This window comes from Sinohyriopsis cumingii, chromosome 7, assembly GCF_028554795.1.
Source record: "Sinohyriopsis cumingii isolate HCF-2022 chromosome 7, ASM2855479v2, whole genome shotgun sequence".
NCBI classification, from domain to species: domain Eukaryota; kingdom Metazoa; phylum Mollusca; class Bivalvia; order Unionida; family Unionidae; genus Sinohyriopsis; species Sinohyriopsis cumingii.
This window is the reverse complement of record NC_142967.1, coordinates 34,486,874-34,504,705: the sequence shown is the minus strand read 5'-3', so window position 1 is coordinate 34,504,705 and position 17,832 is coordinate 34,486,874. Positions and strand designations below refer to the sequence as shown.

At 33.9% G+C, this 17,832-nt stretch overlaps 1 protein-coding gene across 1 annotated transcript in view; it reads left to right on the top strand.

Moving 5' to 3' along the window:
- LOC149795006 (kinase non-catalytic C-lobe domain-containing protein 1-like) overlaps positions 1-17,832 on the top strand; it is a 160,380-nt gene that overhangs the window by 39,745 nt on the left and 102,803 nt on the right. The gene's annotated exons all lie outside the window — the stretch shown is intronic.

The following is a 17,832-nucleotide window of genomic DNA, read 5'->3' as shown; positions in this document are numbered from 1 at the left end:
AATGTCTTATTTGGATTACCATACATCAGTTGCTATTAATGTCTTATTTGGTTTACCATACATCAGTTGTTATGTTAATGTTCTACATGGAGCACCAGCCATCATTTGCTATGTTAATGTCCTATTTGGAGTACCAGACATCAGTTGCTGTGTTAATGTTCTAATTGCATTACCGGACATCAGTTGCTTTGTTAATGTCTTGTTTGCATTAACAGACATCAGTTGCTATGTTAATGTCCTATTTGGGGTATCAGACATCAGTTGCTGTGTTAATGTCCTATTTGCATTACCAGACATCAGTTGTTATTAATGTCTTGTTTGGAGTACCAGATAATAGTTGCTGTATTAATGTTTTGTTTGCATTACCAGACATCAGCTACTATGTTAATGTCCTGTTTGGAGTACCAGGCATCAGTTGCTATTAATGTCTTGTTTGGAGTACCAAATAATAGTTGCTGTGTTAATGTCTTGTTTGCATTACCAGACATCAGTTGCTATGTTAATGTCCTATATGGAGTACCAGGCATCAGTTGTGATGTTATTGTCTTGTTTGAAGTACCATACATTAGTTGCTATGTTAATGTTCTATATGGAGCACCAGACATCAGTTGCTGTGTTAATGTCCTATTTGGAGTACCAGACATTAGTTGCTATTAATGTCTTGTTTGGAGTACCATATATTAGTTGATGTGTTAATGTCTTGTTTGCATTACCAGACATCAGTTGCTATGTTAATGAACTATTTGGAGTACCAGGCATCAGTTGTTATGTTATTGTCTTGTTTGAAGTACCAGACATTAGTTGCTATGTTAATGTCCTGTTTGGAGTACTGGACATCAGTTGGGTTGATTCGGTGAATCAGGTGTGGATGAAAAGATATGCACACAGCCTGGCAGAAACATAAACTCAGCAAAGTTCAAAACCCAACCAGTATAGGTGAAATTATATTCATGAATAAATTTGTGGGTGTACTGAAAACATTACTACATGCATGTAATGTACACGACACAAAGTTCTAAATTTGTTCTGGGATTGAATTTCCTATTGATCTAGGTTTAAATTTACCATTGATCTGGGATTTAATTTACCATTGATTTGGGATATTTTGAAGGATCTACCTATTTATCTGTGCAGATTTGTGGGATTGTTTTAAAATCAATTGACTGGTTTTCATGATAAACACTTTTCCTACTTATAAGATATAGCCAGTGATTGAATCTGCCAGCAATACTTAAATTAAAACATGTTCCATTAGTTAGCTGATGGAAATAAGCCCATTTGTTTTGTACTATTTGTTTTTATGTTGCTTCATAATGGTCTGTTTTACACATTTTTCCTGCAGACAATGTCCTTTTTCTGGAATATTGTCAAATTGTCTTATATCTATTGAATATTATAGCTGATACCAATGTAGATGAGTAACAACTGTTACATTTTTACTGTAACACATACCTAACCAGGGTCTTCCATTAGATTTATAGTTGGAGGATGAGTTGCCGAAGTAGTTGAGGAGTTTGCAGGACCTCCATCAATGGGGAGGAATTTTTTTTAAAGTAGCCAGGTGTAAAGTAAAAGTTAGCCAGTAAGTCACCCAGCTCCCAGCTGAGAAGAAAAGCTGGAGACCATACACACAGATCTGCTATTACAGAAGCAGGTTACAATTTATCCAGTCTACTTTAACACAGACCCAATTGCAGAGAGGATATACATATATCTGCCATTACATAAGCAGGTCAAGATCTATGATGTTTACTGTAACACAGACCTGTCTGCAGAGAGGATATACAGAGATCTGCCATTATATAAGCAGGTCAGGATTTATGCTGTTTACTGTAATATGGACCAGTGTGCAGAGAGCTAACATACATCTGCCATTACCAAAGCAAGTCCGGATTTATGCTGATTACTGTAATATGGACCAGTCTGCAGAGAGCTAACACACATCTGCCATTACCAAAGCAAGTCAGGATTTATGCTGATTACTGTAATATGGACCAGTCTTCAGAGAGCTAACACACATCTGCCATTACCAAAGCAAGTCCGGATTTATGCTGATTACTGTAATATGGACCAGTCTGCAGAGAGCTAACACACATCTGCCATTACCAAAGCAAGTCAGGATTTATGCTGATTGTTGTTGTTGTTCTAGGGTTTAACGCCATTTTTTCAGCACAAGATAGGCCATATATGGCGGCCAGTATAACTGGTGGAGGAAGAACCCTGGAAAACCCAGGAAAGAACCACCGACCCACGAGAAGCTACTGGCAGGCTTTCCCACGTACCCACGCTAGCCGAGCCTTGGACTCGAACATACGCAGGCAGAGGTGAGATGGCAGTGATCCGGAACGGTGAGCGCTTTAGACCACTCGGCCACTCGGGGCCCCGATTTATGCTGATTACTGTAGTACAGACCCAATTGCAGAGCACATTAATTTTGTCTTCATTTTGATTCATATCCATTGAATCCTCATGTTCAACTAATTTCCTTTCAATTTCAGTGATTAGGTATGTTCTATTGTACTCTTTCAACCCCTCCCCACTCACCTAATTATCTTGGCAAGAAAATAGAAAGTATAATGAGAGAGCACAAGACTTAAAACACAAGTAACATAACCATTTAAAAAATATGTGCTTGGTCTTATTTTAATCTGTCTGAAATATATTTCATCTATTTACTTTTGTAGGCTACAAGGCAAATGTATGGCATCCTTTTAATCTTGTAGACTACAAGGCAAATGTATGGCATCCTTTTAGTCTTGTAGACTACAAGGCAAATATAGGGCATCCATTTAGTGGTATTGCAGAGATCGGTGATGCATCTAATGTAAATGTGTTATGCGTATCACGTGATACATAAAAGTGAAAATGTCCGACAAACAATGACAGTGGCTGATAATATAGCATGTGTAAGGAAATACAAAACAATGGTTTGGAACTGCATTTTAATTGCTGCTTTTATCTTACAGCCTTCAACAATGGAAAATTTATATCCATACTGTACAAATAATAAATAATAAATATAACGAAGTAATTGACATGATTCTCTGTTTTGATTTACTTTATATTGAAGACAGCTTTAATTCATGTTTTTAGAACATATTGAAGAGTTATTCAACATGTATCATTTCAACATAAAAAAAGTTGTATATTCTTTTAGTGATAATGCACTTGTACACACAAGAAATTTTAAAACTGATGACAATGTAGAAATGTTTATCATTTAGCAAATAACATGCCATCCTGAAATATTCATGAATCATTTTATTATTTCATTGAACCATTTTACTCTTAGATATAATATCATAATAATACCTATTGGTGATGCAACTTTTGTCTTTTCTAAAGGAAGTTTCCACCGTTTTGGAATCATTGTTTCCTTTATATTTTTATTGGCAACCACATCACTGCCATATTAGGTAGTTTGTGTCCCAGCATCACAAACGGGTTGCTCTATACATAATGGCCTCTTCTGGTATCTACAAAACGAATCAGAAGACATAAGTAAATATGTTACATATCACAATTGAATTTTGAATGTGTGAGATTTATAAGTTTGTCTACTCATGTTTTTATTTTTACTCTTAAGAAGAAATATCTGAATAAAGGTTCCTACATTTTAAATAAGCTGCCATTTGAACAGTAACATTGTCTTAATATGCAATATATAAACTGCAAATTTTGGCAATATGCCCCATGGGTCCCACTACTAGTTTATATTTTTTTATATAAACATCTTTGTACAGTTTTGTATATCAAGCCTGTAGTAATCTACCGTTATTTAGAGGGTCCCTGAGTGGTCTAAAGCGCTCTCTGTTATGGATCACTGCCATCTCACATCTGCGTGGGTTCAAGTCTTAGATTCAGCCAATGTGGGTATGTGAGAAAGCTTGCGAGTAGCTTCTTGTGGGTCAGTGGTCCTTTCCGGGGTTTTCCCAGGTTCTTCCTCCACTATTAATACTGGCTGCCATGTATAGCCTATCATGTGCTGAAAAATGGTGTTAAACCCTACAACAACAAAACAACAACAAGAACCATTATTTAGACACCTGCAAGGATAACATTTGAAAATTTATTGTTAAAATATTTTTTTCTTTTGTTATCTGAGTAGATGGCAGTACTCTAACCACCCACCCCCCTTGCACTGAGCAGGCCTGTATATAATTCTGAAGTATACAAATGAATGTTGTTGTTGTTGTTGTTGTAGGTTTTAATGCCATTTTTCAGCACAAGATAGGCTATACACGGCGGCCAGTATAATTGGTGGAGGAAGAACCCTGGAAAACCCCGGGAAGAAACACCAACCCACGAGAAGCTACTGGCAGGCTTTCTCATGTACCAACGTTAGCCGAGCCTGAGACTTCAACTCAGGCAGACAGAGGTGAGATTGCAGTGATCCATAACAGTGAGCACTTTAGACCACTCGGCCACTCGGGGCCCCCTACAAATGAGTGAGGTGGCAGGACTCCATTTATATATATACATGTGTGTGTGTGTATGTATGTATATATATATATATATATATATATATATATATATATATATATATATATATATATATATATATATAATAATGAGGACTTTGTATGGCGCCTAATCTTTAAAAACTCTAAGCGCTTTACAACATTAAACAACACCTATAAGATAAAAAACATATAATGATATGATTACCAACACAAACACCATGAAATTAGAAAACATAAAAAAACATGCTGAGAATATTTAAGGTAGGAAACATTATTAGGTCTTTAAGTTTGTTCTTACAGTCGAAATAAGTGAGTTTTGAGAGCACTCTTGAATGTGATCACTGTGTCTTTGTGTCTAAATCAGTGGGCAATTCATTCCACATTGCTGGGCCCTGGTATGCAAAAGAATGCTGTCCATATGACTGTTTTTATAGTGGGAATAATGAGTATACGATTGTCAGAAGAGGAGCGGAAGTGTCTTGCTGGTGTGTAAACATGGGTGAGGTCAGATAGGTAATTTTGTTGGACTAGAGTCCGTCAGTGAAACATAGCACAGAGAACAAATTTTGTGTTTGATTCTGGATCGAATGGATAGCCAGTGTTGGGTACAGAGCAGCTCTGATCATGGTACTCTAAGTATGATCCAAGCAGTTGTGTTTTGAACTTTTTGAAGTTTTTGGAGACGAACCAGACAGAATTGAGTTACAGTAGTCCAGTCTTGAAAGTACTAATGAACATACAAGTGTTTAAGTGGCATCAACTGAAAGATATTTGTGAATGGAGCTGATGCGTCTCAGCTCAAGAGATGCAGCCTTTTGCATATGTTCATGACATGTTGGTGCAGTGTGAGAGTACTGTCCAGAGTAACACCTAGGGTTCATACTGATTGTGTGAATTTTAATGTTGGTGTTGCTGATATTTATTGTTTGAGGTAAAGGATGTGAATGAGAAAGTCTTTGTGTTGTGATTAGAATGGCCCCAGTTTTATCATCATTCATCTGCAGCTTGTTATATGTCATCCATGATTTCACATCAGAAATGCACCTCTCTACACCTTGGATGGTAGCATCAACTTCAGTTGGGTGGTTAGATTTGTATATTTGGGTGTCATCAGCATACAATTGGTGAGACACTGGATGATGATCTATGACACTTGAGAGCAGCTGAGTGTATAGAATGAAGGAAACAGGTCCAAGAACAGACCCCTGAGGAACACCACAACATAAATCAACTGGGCTGGAGTGTATTCCATTTGCAGACACAATTTGTGTCCTGTTGACCGAGTAGGACTTGAACCACAGTAAGGTTGTATCATGAATGCCAAATTCATGCTGGAGATGGTGAAGTAATATATCATGGTGTATTGTGTCAAATGCTGCAGACAAATCAAGGAGGGTGAGGACTGTAATCTTTCCACTATCCAAAGCAGAGAGAAGGTCATTAACTACTTTTAGAAGAATAGTTTCAGTACTGTGGCAAGGGCGATATGCAGATTGTACATTGCTAAAAAGACTGTTTGGAATCAGATGAGATACAAGCTGGGATAGAACAACCTTTTCTAAGATTTTTTGTATGAATGGGGGATTAGAAACTGGGCGGTAGTTCTTTAAATCGCTATGGTCTAGTGTTGGTTTCTTCAGCAGAGGCTATACAATGGCAGTTTTGAAAAATGATGGGGATTCCCCTGATGAGAGAGAGGTATTAATAACATCAGTTAGTGAAGGCAATACAGGATCTAAGCACTCAAGCAGCAGTGATGTTGGAATTGGATCAAGTTCACATGACTTTGGTGAACTCTTCATCATGATTGTACGTACGAAATCCATAGAGACAGGTTCAAATGCTGCTTATGGTTGCTGCTCAAATTCTGTATCCCAACTGTATGGTGATGACGAGTCACTTGAAACTGTGTTTTCAAGCTTATCTCTAATGGTTTATACTTTGTCACGGAAGAAATTTGCAAACATGTCCGGAAGGTCGACTGTAGAGAAGGTAGTTGAAAATGGTGTAGATTTGTTCCTTGACATACATATATATATATATATATATATAACTGGTCTATTCTAAACTATGCAATAAAGTTAGTTAGTTCAATAAATCTCATGTGTACTTTTATATTTATTTATCTAGAGCCCTCTAGACCCCCTCTGTTTCATTCTTGGATCCACCCCTGTATCATGGAAAGGCTTAGCAGTACTAGCACATCTATTGATTAAAAACATCCCCCACCCCCATTGTTAATCAAACATGTTCTAGTTTCTAAATAGATGTAAATGACGAACCTGATTTGGTGTAAGTGTTGCTGGGATAGGGCCGGGATGATCCGTCGTCAGTCCATTCCCACCTATGAAATATTTACTGCAGATATATGTCCATCTTGTGATTTTGTCAGTAGTAAAAGTTCCCCTTCCACAAGCATGCTCATCTAACACCTGCACTTCTCGAGATTTTTTTCGGTTTTGGAAATGGAATCCAAAATACACACACCATATGTTCATGATCTGAATATCTACTATCACTGTTATAAAGTCCAAAGCAACAATGTCTTGAAGCACCGCAATGGTTTCACTTTTCAGGGATAGATGCAATCCCTTCAGTGTGTTCTGCCATTTATATTGTAGTACAAAAGCCAGTTTATTTGTCCTACATTCTGCAGCTGAGTCTGTGAGCTATAAATAGGCATGCTATTTTTAGCAGTTAACAGTGTTGGTCGATCTCTGCAATAGGCTACAAGGCAGATATATGGCAACCATTTAGTGGTATGACTACAAGGCAATAATGTATCGCATCCATTTAGTTAATGTAGACTACAAGGCAAATGCATGGCATTCTTTTAGTGACATAGATTACAAGGCAGTAATGTGTTGCATCCATTTAGCTAATGTAGACTACAAGGCAAATGTATGGCATTCTTTTAATGACATAGACCACAAGGCAAATGTTTGGCATCTGTTTAATGGTAATAGACTGCAATGCAAATATATGTCATCCATATAGTAGTATAGACTAAAAGACAAATGTATGCCAGTTATTTAGTCATGTAGACTACAAGGCAAATATATGGCACCCATTTAATGGTATAGGCTAGAAGGCAAATATATAGCATCTATTTAGTTGTAAAGACTACTAGGCAAACAGGGTATTTATGTAGCAAATATATGTCATCCGTTTAGTGGTATAGACTACAAAGCAAACAATTGGCATCCATTTAGTCATGTAGATTACAATGCAGATATATGGCATCCATTTAGTGGTATTGGCTAAAGGGCATATGTCTGGCATCAATTTAATGGTATAGGTTACAAGGCAAAAATATGGCATTCATTTAGTTGTGTATATACTACAAGGCAAACATATGGCATTTATTTAGTCTTGTAGACTACAAGGCAAATCTGTGGCATCTGTTTAGTCATGTGGACTACAAGGCAAATGTATGGCATCCATTTAGTCGCATAGACTACAGGGCAGATGTATGGCATTCATTTAGTCATAAATTACAAAGTGAATGTATGGCATCCATTTAGTCATGTAGACTACAAGGCAAATGTATGGCATCTGTTTAGTTGCATAGACTACAGGGCAGATGTATGGCATTAAGTCATATTGACTAGAATTTAATGCACAGATGGGTAACTTGTATTTAATTGGCAGGCAGTTGAGTTCATTAATGCAGTTTACCTCAGCTCCATAAGAATTTTGGATACCTTCCAGAAATAGCAATTTTACTAATATTCTATCAGTGTTTTTAGGAAGGTATAATAAGATTGAATCTTTAAGTCCTAATTCTTAGTATTGATTGCAAATTTACCAATGTGATCAATACTATGTAAGTACTTGTCTTATTAATAACAACATGATCATTGCTACAAGGGTACTTGTCCCATTAACAACAATGTGATCAGTGTTATATGGGAGCTTGTCCCATTAACAACAATGTGATCAATGTTACATGGGAGCTTGTCCCAGTAACAACAATAAGATAAATACTATGTAGGTGTTTCACAGTCCTATTAACAGCACTGTAATCAATACTACATTTGTTAGTTGTCCAGTTAACATGATTGCGCTCAGTACTACCACATATGTACTGTAGTTGTCCCATCAACAGAACTGTAGTCAATACCACACAGGTTATCATCCCTTGCCAAGGTTCCGATATGTTAACCTATCTACATCTTGGTAGATCGATCTGATAGTTCAGTGCATCAGATCTATGAATTTCATTGGATGCAGTGGCAAGTCACTGTATCCAGTCAAAATCCCTTCTACATTTGTCATTTATCTCTATGTATGCACCCCTATCTATCTGCATGTGTTTACATCTGTTCATGTACGTGTCATTTCATCTGTCCACCTGCAAGTCTTTAATTTGTCCATAGATCTACATATCTTTACATCTATCTGCATGTCAGTAAATCTGTCCATCTGCATGCCAGCACATATGTTTATCTGCATGCCAGAACATTTGTTGAGTTGCTTGTCAGTAAATTCATGAAACTGCATGCCAGCACATCTATTTGTATAGTCATGTGACCTTCGATTAAGCTCAATGTTAAATGTGTTGGCCAAATTAAAGATGGTTTTGACAAACATGAGGTCTCTTGTTGAAAGTTTCAGCACAGTGTCTAGATTGATCTCCATAGAATTAACCTGTTCCTTGTTTATTTATTTTATTCCATATCATATTTTTACTCTGAGCAAATCTCAGATCTATAAGAAAATTTAAATTTACCGACATGGATCCTTCAATCAGTGACCTCTTTTAGCACATTGGATCAAATTTTAAACTATACCTAGATTTGGTTACTCCTATGTTTGAACCTGTCAAGTAATTGCATATATTGCAGTGTCATTTAATCATGGGATTAGATATGTGACATGTACCCAGTCATTGGTAGTTAGTTGGGGTTTGTTACTGTTAATCATATGTACCCTCCAAAATGAGAATCTAGCAGTTATTCATGGCTGGAAAAGTGTAAATCAACCATCTTAATTAAGTATATCAGTAACCTATGTGCCCCCCAAAATGAGATTGCAGTAGTCATTTGTGTATGGAAGAGTGTAAACTAGTCCACGTAATTAAGTATATCAGTAACCTATGTGCCCCCCTCCCAAAAAAAGAAAAGAAAGAAGAAAGAATGCAGCATTTGTTCAAATTAGAAAAAGTGTAAACCAGACTACCTAATTTAAGAATATCGGTAATTATAGCTTCATTATTTTTTTAAAAATTTAGTGCACAAAATTACAGATGGAATCCAGAATTTAAAAATAAGTTCAGTGTATGTTACTTTATGTTACCACTGTTATCTTCAGCATTGTACTCTTAAAAGTTCTTAACTCTTTATTATATTAGAACCTATTTTATATTTTTAATTATTGTTTAGTTTTTATGATAATATACACTCATATTGTAATATGTAATAATGATAATATACTCATATTAAAACATGTAATGATGTTAATATGGACTCATATTGAAACATGTAATAATGATGATAATATGCACTCATATTGTAACATGTAATAATGATGATAACACACACTCGTAACAAGTAATAATGATGATAATATGCACTCATATTGTAACAAGTAATAATGATAATACACACTCATATCATAATAAGTAATAATGATGATAGTATACACTCATTTTGTAACAAGTAATAATGATGATAGTATACACTCATATTGTAACATGTAATAATGATGATAGTATACACTCATATTGTAACATGTAATAATGATGATAATACACTCATACTGTAACATGTAATAATGATGATAATACAGACTCATATTGTAACAAGTAGTAATGATGATAGTATACACTCATATTGTAACATGTAATAATGATGATAGTATACACTCATATTGTAACATGTAATAATGATGATAATACACACTCATATTGTAACAAGTAATAATGATGATAATACACACTCATAGTGTAGGCCTTCAGGCAAGTTTTGTTTGAACAAGTCCTGAGTCATCTCTTTGTGCTTATTCTGTTCATGAATAAGTCCTGAGTCATCTCTTTGTGCTTATTCTGTTCAAGAATAAGTCCTGAGTCATCTCTTTGTGCTTATTCTGTTCAAGAACAAGTCCTGAGTCATCTCTTTGTGCTTATCATGTTCATAAATAAGTCCTGAGTCATCTCTTTGTGCTTATCATGTTCATGAATAAATCTAGAGACATCTTTATGCTCATTGTGTTGATGGATAAACCATAATAATTTTAAAGTTACCACTTTATCATAGTAATTTCAAAGTTACCATTTCACCATAATAATTTTAAAGTTACCATTTTATCATAGTTATTTCAAAATTACCATTTCACCATAATAATTTCAAAGTTATCATTTTACCATGGTAATTTCAAAGTTACCAGTTTACCATAATAATTTCAAAGGTACCAGTTTACCATAGTAATTTCAAAGTTACCAAATTTACTATATTAGTTTCAAAGTCACCATTTTACTCTAGTATTTTCAAAGTTAAATTTAACATAGCAATTTCAATGTTAACAATTTAAAATAGTCATTTCAAAGGTTACCATTTTAGTACAGTCATGGTAATTTTGAAGTTACCATTGTCATAATCATTTCAGTGTTACCATTTTAACATAGTCATTTCAAACAGATTTTATTTTATTTCTTGTACAGAAAGTTTAAGCCAGCACTAGCTAAGAAAAGAAAAAAAAATTATTCATTGTTTTATTTCCACTAAGACATTTCCTCTCTCGTTGAAGTTGGTTCAGACATTTTGTCATTCAAACTATTCACATTACATAATTGGCTTTTTGCCATCAGATAAGAAAAAAATCTAAAACATTTAAGGTCAGTCAGTACAAACTCAATATTACTGTTACCAAAAAATTCTCCCATTGTATTGTGTAACTTTGTGTTTATTTGGTTGAGTGTATTTTGATCTCAGAAACTTTTCATGTCACTTAGTCATTGCAAGTCATGACTAATGGCACAATTATTGTTACATTGTTATAAGAACATGTATCAGTTAGCTGCATGCCAGTGAAAGTTGAAATGAATACATGTTTTACATTGTAACTATAATTACTGTACAAAAAAGCATTTTCTGTAAAACAGCTTTGAAAGAACATGTTGTAATTTGATATTTTTTACTTAATAATTTTGTAATTATATAGTACAGGACTACTTGAATCAGGTAATTATGTTTCAGTAAGGCATATCATTTTTAAAATAAAGTTTCATGAATAAAATTATGAATAACTTCAATATGATTGTGCAGTGATATTTTGTGTCAAGATAACAAGCTGATCTTAGTCCATACATTTTCTTCTGTTTACACTATGCCTTTAAAAGTAGTAACATTTTGTGATTTATTTATTTGTATTCATATATAATTAATTTCTGTCAACATATTTGTCCATTTTTTCCAAGTCATAAAACCTGTCATAAACTGGTCTCATATTTACTAATTCATATTTCTGCTTCAAGATGTATTAGTTAAGTCTCAACTTTGCACTGATGCTTCACATATTGTGAGTTTATAAAATGACTCAGATAATTTTTCCTGAAATTCTGTCAAACTTTACATTACTGCCAATATTTCGTGGATATTACTTTGTATCGATAAGTCGGTTCGTTGCTTGTGTACCTGATATTGGATTCATAAAATGAGACAGTACGTGGTCAGGCATAAGGTTTTCTCTACTGGCACATCATTGGATCAAATTTCCCATCCAGCAGGTTTTATCAGAAGAAGTAATTGTGACTGTTATTGAATGAAATTTCTAATACTAGGATAGACAGCATGTCAATAAGCAGTCGGAATCCTTTCAAAGTGAACAGTAAACATGCAGAATAAAGCCTTTGTAAACATTGAACTGCGGCTTAGTATGAACCCTTTGTGTGCATAGTTCACTGACCTTTTGTTTACACTACCACAAACATACCTTTATATAGCAGACAGAATCATAGCTTATGTATTTTAATTTGCAAATATAAATATTTCAGCACGTTGTTTGAAATCTAATTGAACATTTTCATTTGAATTCTTAACAGTTTGCAATAAGGTTTCGTCCTCTCTGGTATTTACAAGGTTTACAAAGTTATAAATATACAACAGAAAGAGTGGAGGGTGCTGTCACTTCACTGGATCCTACATGAGGTTGTGTGATAATAAAAGTAAAATTATATGTAGAGAAAGAATATTAAAATGCAGGTTAGATAATTTTTAATTTGTCTTCTTCTGTGATTGGACCTGGCTTTGAATCTCAGTAGAGGAAGGAGTAAAAATTCTCTGACCAGTATGAATTTCTATTCTTACTACATAAATATACATCTTTACTAATTTAAATTTCTACCTTAAGATGCAGTACTTGCATTGCTTACTACATAAATATACATATTTACTAATTTATATTTCTACTTTAAGATGCATTACTTGCATTGCTTAACTATACAGTGAAACCCCCTAAGAAAGCCCCAAACCTCTTGAGACCCAGTTATTTTTCTTCAGTTTTCAGAGTTCTTATGTTAACTGAGGTTTTTGCAGATGTGAAAAATATCTTTTTTTAAGCACTTATGTGATGAGAAGAGAGAGAGAGAGAAAGGGAGAGAGAGAGAGATTACATGTTATAGAGACTGAGATTGGAATGTTTTTGTCCTGGCTTGGCTAAACCATTGTCACACAAGATCATTCCATTTCTCTAATTTGCAGGCAAAATTGTTTGCATCACATTTGCTTTCAAATTCATCCTTGTTGAATTCCACTTTCTTTAGAATATCTGAAACAGCAGCTGTTCTTGTGCTGAATTTTTCCCTTTGTTTCATCAGTGTAGGTTTTTGCACAGATTCATTCCCATTGATCTGACTCATTAAAATTTATGGATAGCTCAATCCCATGATGCCGAGATGGTCATTCTGATATCTTGATATGTGATTGAAGACAAATGATGGTCATGGCTACTTAAACACATGCATGTAATGATTTTTCTCTGTTGAAAATCAATTGAGTGAATATGACTTTTAGAATAGTTTGACATTCTCTGTTGGCAAATTATCCAAAGTGAGGCTGCATGCCTGGATAAGTAGGCTGATATTTAATTAAAAAGAAACAAAACCAAACAATGTTCTGTTGATCATGTACACAATAGCATCAATCACAGTGAGATAATAGGCAGATAAACAGTCTTTCTTAAATGGTTTATCTACAGGCATTTAATTATTAATAATTCACAAGCTGGCTTTTCTTATCATGGTGCAAGGACTATTGTCAGCCATAATCTGTGTTTTTACCGCAAAATTAATAGGTAAAAGTCCATCTGAGTCTTCACCTCATCATTACCGGTGATAGGTAAAAGTCCAGATGTATCTTTACTTGATCATGAATAGGTAAGTCCAGCTGTGTCTTTACCTCATCATTAATAGGTACAAGTCCAGCTGTGTGTCTGCCTCATCATTAATAGGTAAAAGTCCAGATGTGTCTCTGCCTCATCATTGATAGGTAAAAGTCCAGGTGTGTCTTTGCCTCATCATTGATAGGTACAAGTCATCTGTGTCTCTGCCTTGCCAGTAATAGGTAAAAATCTACCTGTATCTTTACCTCATCATTTTTATTAATTTTTTGTATCTATATTTATATAAAAAGTAATGTAATGCTCTATAAATATTTTTTAACTTATTATGAAGCTTTTATGGTATTCAATAAAGATTATTAGCTATCACATAAATATTTTACACGATATTAGTTTTATTAAAAATCTTATAAAATTATTATCTTGTGTCAGATAGTGTTCTTTGCCTCATAGATATCTGCTAACTCTTAAATGTTTTAGATATCTTACATAGTCAAAAGATTTTCAAACACAGCTGTTAATGTAACATGCTTTCTGATTGGTCAGACAAAAAAATTTGTGTCAGGAAAATTTATTTTAAAAAGTCATTTCTTGTAAATAATGTTTACATCCTCGTTCATCATGTTATTTAATGACTGCCATGGACAAATAAAACTTCCTATATTTTTGAAACATTTTCAAAAATATATTAGAACGGGAATAACAGCAGTCTTGTATAGTATTTAGGGATTTAAGGGTGCTAATATTTTTTTGTCACAAATATCAGTTATACTGGTAATGTTTCTTTAATTTGAGGATGGTTGTTTTACAATCATAAATAACAGTTTTACAAGCGATGTGTCTTGAATTTGAGGATTTAAGGATGCTAATGGTTACTTTACTGACCCATATATCTAATTCATCAGTAATCTGTCTTGTATTTGAAGATTTGAGGACACTAATGATGATTTACAATTGCAATTACCAATTACACTAACAACGTGTCTTATACTTGACAATCTGAGGACGCTAATGGTAATTTTGACAATGTCACATGTTTTACAATGTGTCTGTATCACTGGTAAAATTGATATCTATGGCAGTGACACAACCATAACTGTCCTCAAATTCTCAAATACCAGACTGTTATCCCAAGATATTTTACCATGTCACTGTTATAACTAAGGTATTTTACCATGTCAGTGTTATCCCCAATATATCATACCTTATCAGTTTATCCCCAAGATATCTGACTTTGTCAGTGTTATCCACAAGCTATCTTACCTTGTCAGTGCTATCCCCAATATATCTTACCTTGTCAGTGTTATCCACAAGATATTTTATATTGTCAACATTATCCCCAAGATATCTTGTTAGTGTTATCCCCAATATATCTTACCTCAACAATGTTATCTGCAATATATCTTACCTTGTCATTGTTATCCCAGAGATATCTTACCTTGTTAGTGTTATCCCCAAGATATCTTGCCATGTCAGCTTTACAAGACATCTACCATATATTGACCTATTATATTTTAAATATATGTCAGTGTTAGAAGATAAGATCATAAATCATAAAACATATCTGAAGATATTTTAGGAAATATTCTTCTGTGTGGAATTATTTTTTGGAGTAAGAATTAATGTAATGAAGTCTGTTAGATATATGACCCCACCCCTTTTCTTGTTGATCTTGTTATTTTTATTTGTTATTGTTATTTTCTTCTTGATTTTGTTATTTTTATCTGCCTGCCTTGATTTACAAATCCTTATAACTTACTGATATCCAACTGTTCAACAAAAGTGTCATCAAAACCTATATTAATGTTAAATAATTCAGAACATATATATTTTCCCATACTTTATTTTCTAAACATTGATCTGTAGGATTATTACATAATACACGTATTTGATTTAAAAGACGGTCACAATTAATATTTAAGGGAGATAACTTCAGTGATGTAATACATAGTTTAAAAAAATCACCATTGGTGGTAGTTTATTTTGAAATGACTTTGTATTCATCCATGGTTATTAGATCTTAAATTTAGTGTTTTTGGAAGCCAACATAGAACCTGTTGTTTTGCGTAGTTAATAACAAATAACAATAGTACCTATAATAATTGTCGTAAAATCAGTCGTCTCTTTTTGAAGAATAATGTTAAATATTTTCCCAAGGACACTTTAACTACACTGTTATTGTTGAAATTGATTTTTACTGAAGACAGGTAACAATACTGCTATTAAAATTACTGCTTTTACTTCAGACTAGAATGGGCCAATGGTCAAATATATATCATTGCTAGTTTGGGCTGAAGGAGGGTCTTGGTTTTGTGTCATTGCAAGATACTGATAACATAAAATGAACATGGTTTAGTTCTGGGGATCTGTTTTTGGAATACTTACAGATTTAAACAGTAAGTTAAAGTTTATTACATTTTTTACATTAAATATGTAATTTTGAAGTGTAATTTCATTTATTATACAATAGTGGCTTTCACAACACAGGCAGTATTACAGGACTTCTCCATTGGGTCAAAAAGCCCCCACCCATATATATATATATATATATATATATATATATATATATATATATATATATATATATATATATATATATATATATATATATATATATATATATATATATATAAACAATAAGTATATATTTATATATAAACAATAAGTAAATATAATGGCATTTCAAGTACTGGGTAAAACTAGCTTAATTAAATGTACAAAATTAATCAATTTTGGGAATGTTTTCATTTTTAATTATTTTTGTTTTTTTACCACAGGGAGGTGGGCAGAGTGCTAGGGTTGGCAATGAAAAATGGGGATAGTCAGTCGACTGATATGATGAACTGTTTGTTAAAGCTCAATGAGGAATTTATCTTGTTTGATATTTATTACGGAAAGATAGGTTGGCAAGCTTGTGCTTGGAATAGAACAGGTGATTGTGTGAAAATGCCTGGCCTGAATAATAGCTTCTAAGGAAATTTGAAGGTTCCAGATCACTAATTGCTGTTTGAGTATGGTACCAGTCATAAGGTGGGGAAACATGTTGATCTGATCAACCAGACAATTGATAGATTACAGGGCTAAAACAAAATTTACACCTGTCCTTAGACCATGAGTTATGGCTCGAAAGAAACATTTGCAATATCCTTTACGTAATTTAGGGTTAAATTTGCAGAGTATTTATGAAAGGGAAAAAGGTTTAGATGCAAAAGATGCAATGTTTTTTTGTTTTTTGTTTACAAAAAAGATGAAATTTATCGTATAGCAAAACATAATGCACATTTTTTGGAGTGAGCAAAACTCTAGTACAGTAATGAATGCAGTCTACTAATGGCAGTTATTTGAATGTAGCACACTATATAATCTCTTTTGCTAGCAAAGCTCTAGAGTAGAAATGGCAGATATTTGAATGTAACTGTAAACCCCTGCTGCTAGCAAAATGCTAGGGTTGAAATGGCAGTCATTTTAATGTAGCACACTGTACAATCCCTGCTGCTAGAAAATGCTAGTGTAGAACTGTCAGTTATTTGAATGTAGCACAGTGTACAATCTCTGTCACTAGCAAAACTCTAGTAATGGCATTTATTTGAATATAGCACACTGTATAATCCCTATTGCTAGCAAAACTCTAGTAAAGGCATTTATTTGAATGTATAGCACACTATATAATCCCTATTGCTAGCAAAGCTCTGGAGTAGAAATGGCAGTAATGTGAATGTAACACACTGTAAACCCCTGCTGCTAGCAAAATGCTAGTATAGAACTGTCAGTTATTTGAATGTAGCACAGTGTACAATCTCTGTCACTAGCAAAACTCTAGTAATGGCATTTATTTGAATATAGCACACTATATAATCCCTATTGCTAGCAAAACTCTAGAGTAGAAAAAGCAGTTATTTGAATGTAGCACAGTGTACAATCCCTGATGCTAGCAAGACTCTAATAATGGCAGTCATTTGAATGTAGCACAGTGTACAATCTCAGTTGCTATCAAAACTTGTGTAGAAATGGCAGTCATTTGAATGTAGCATAC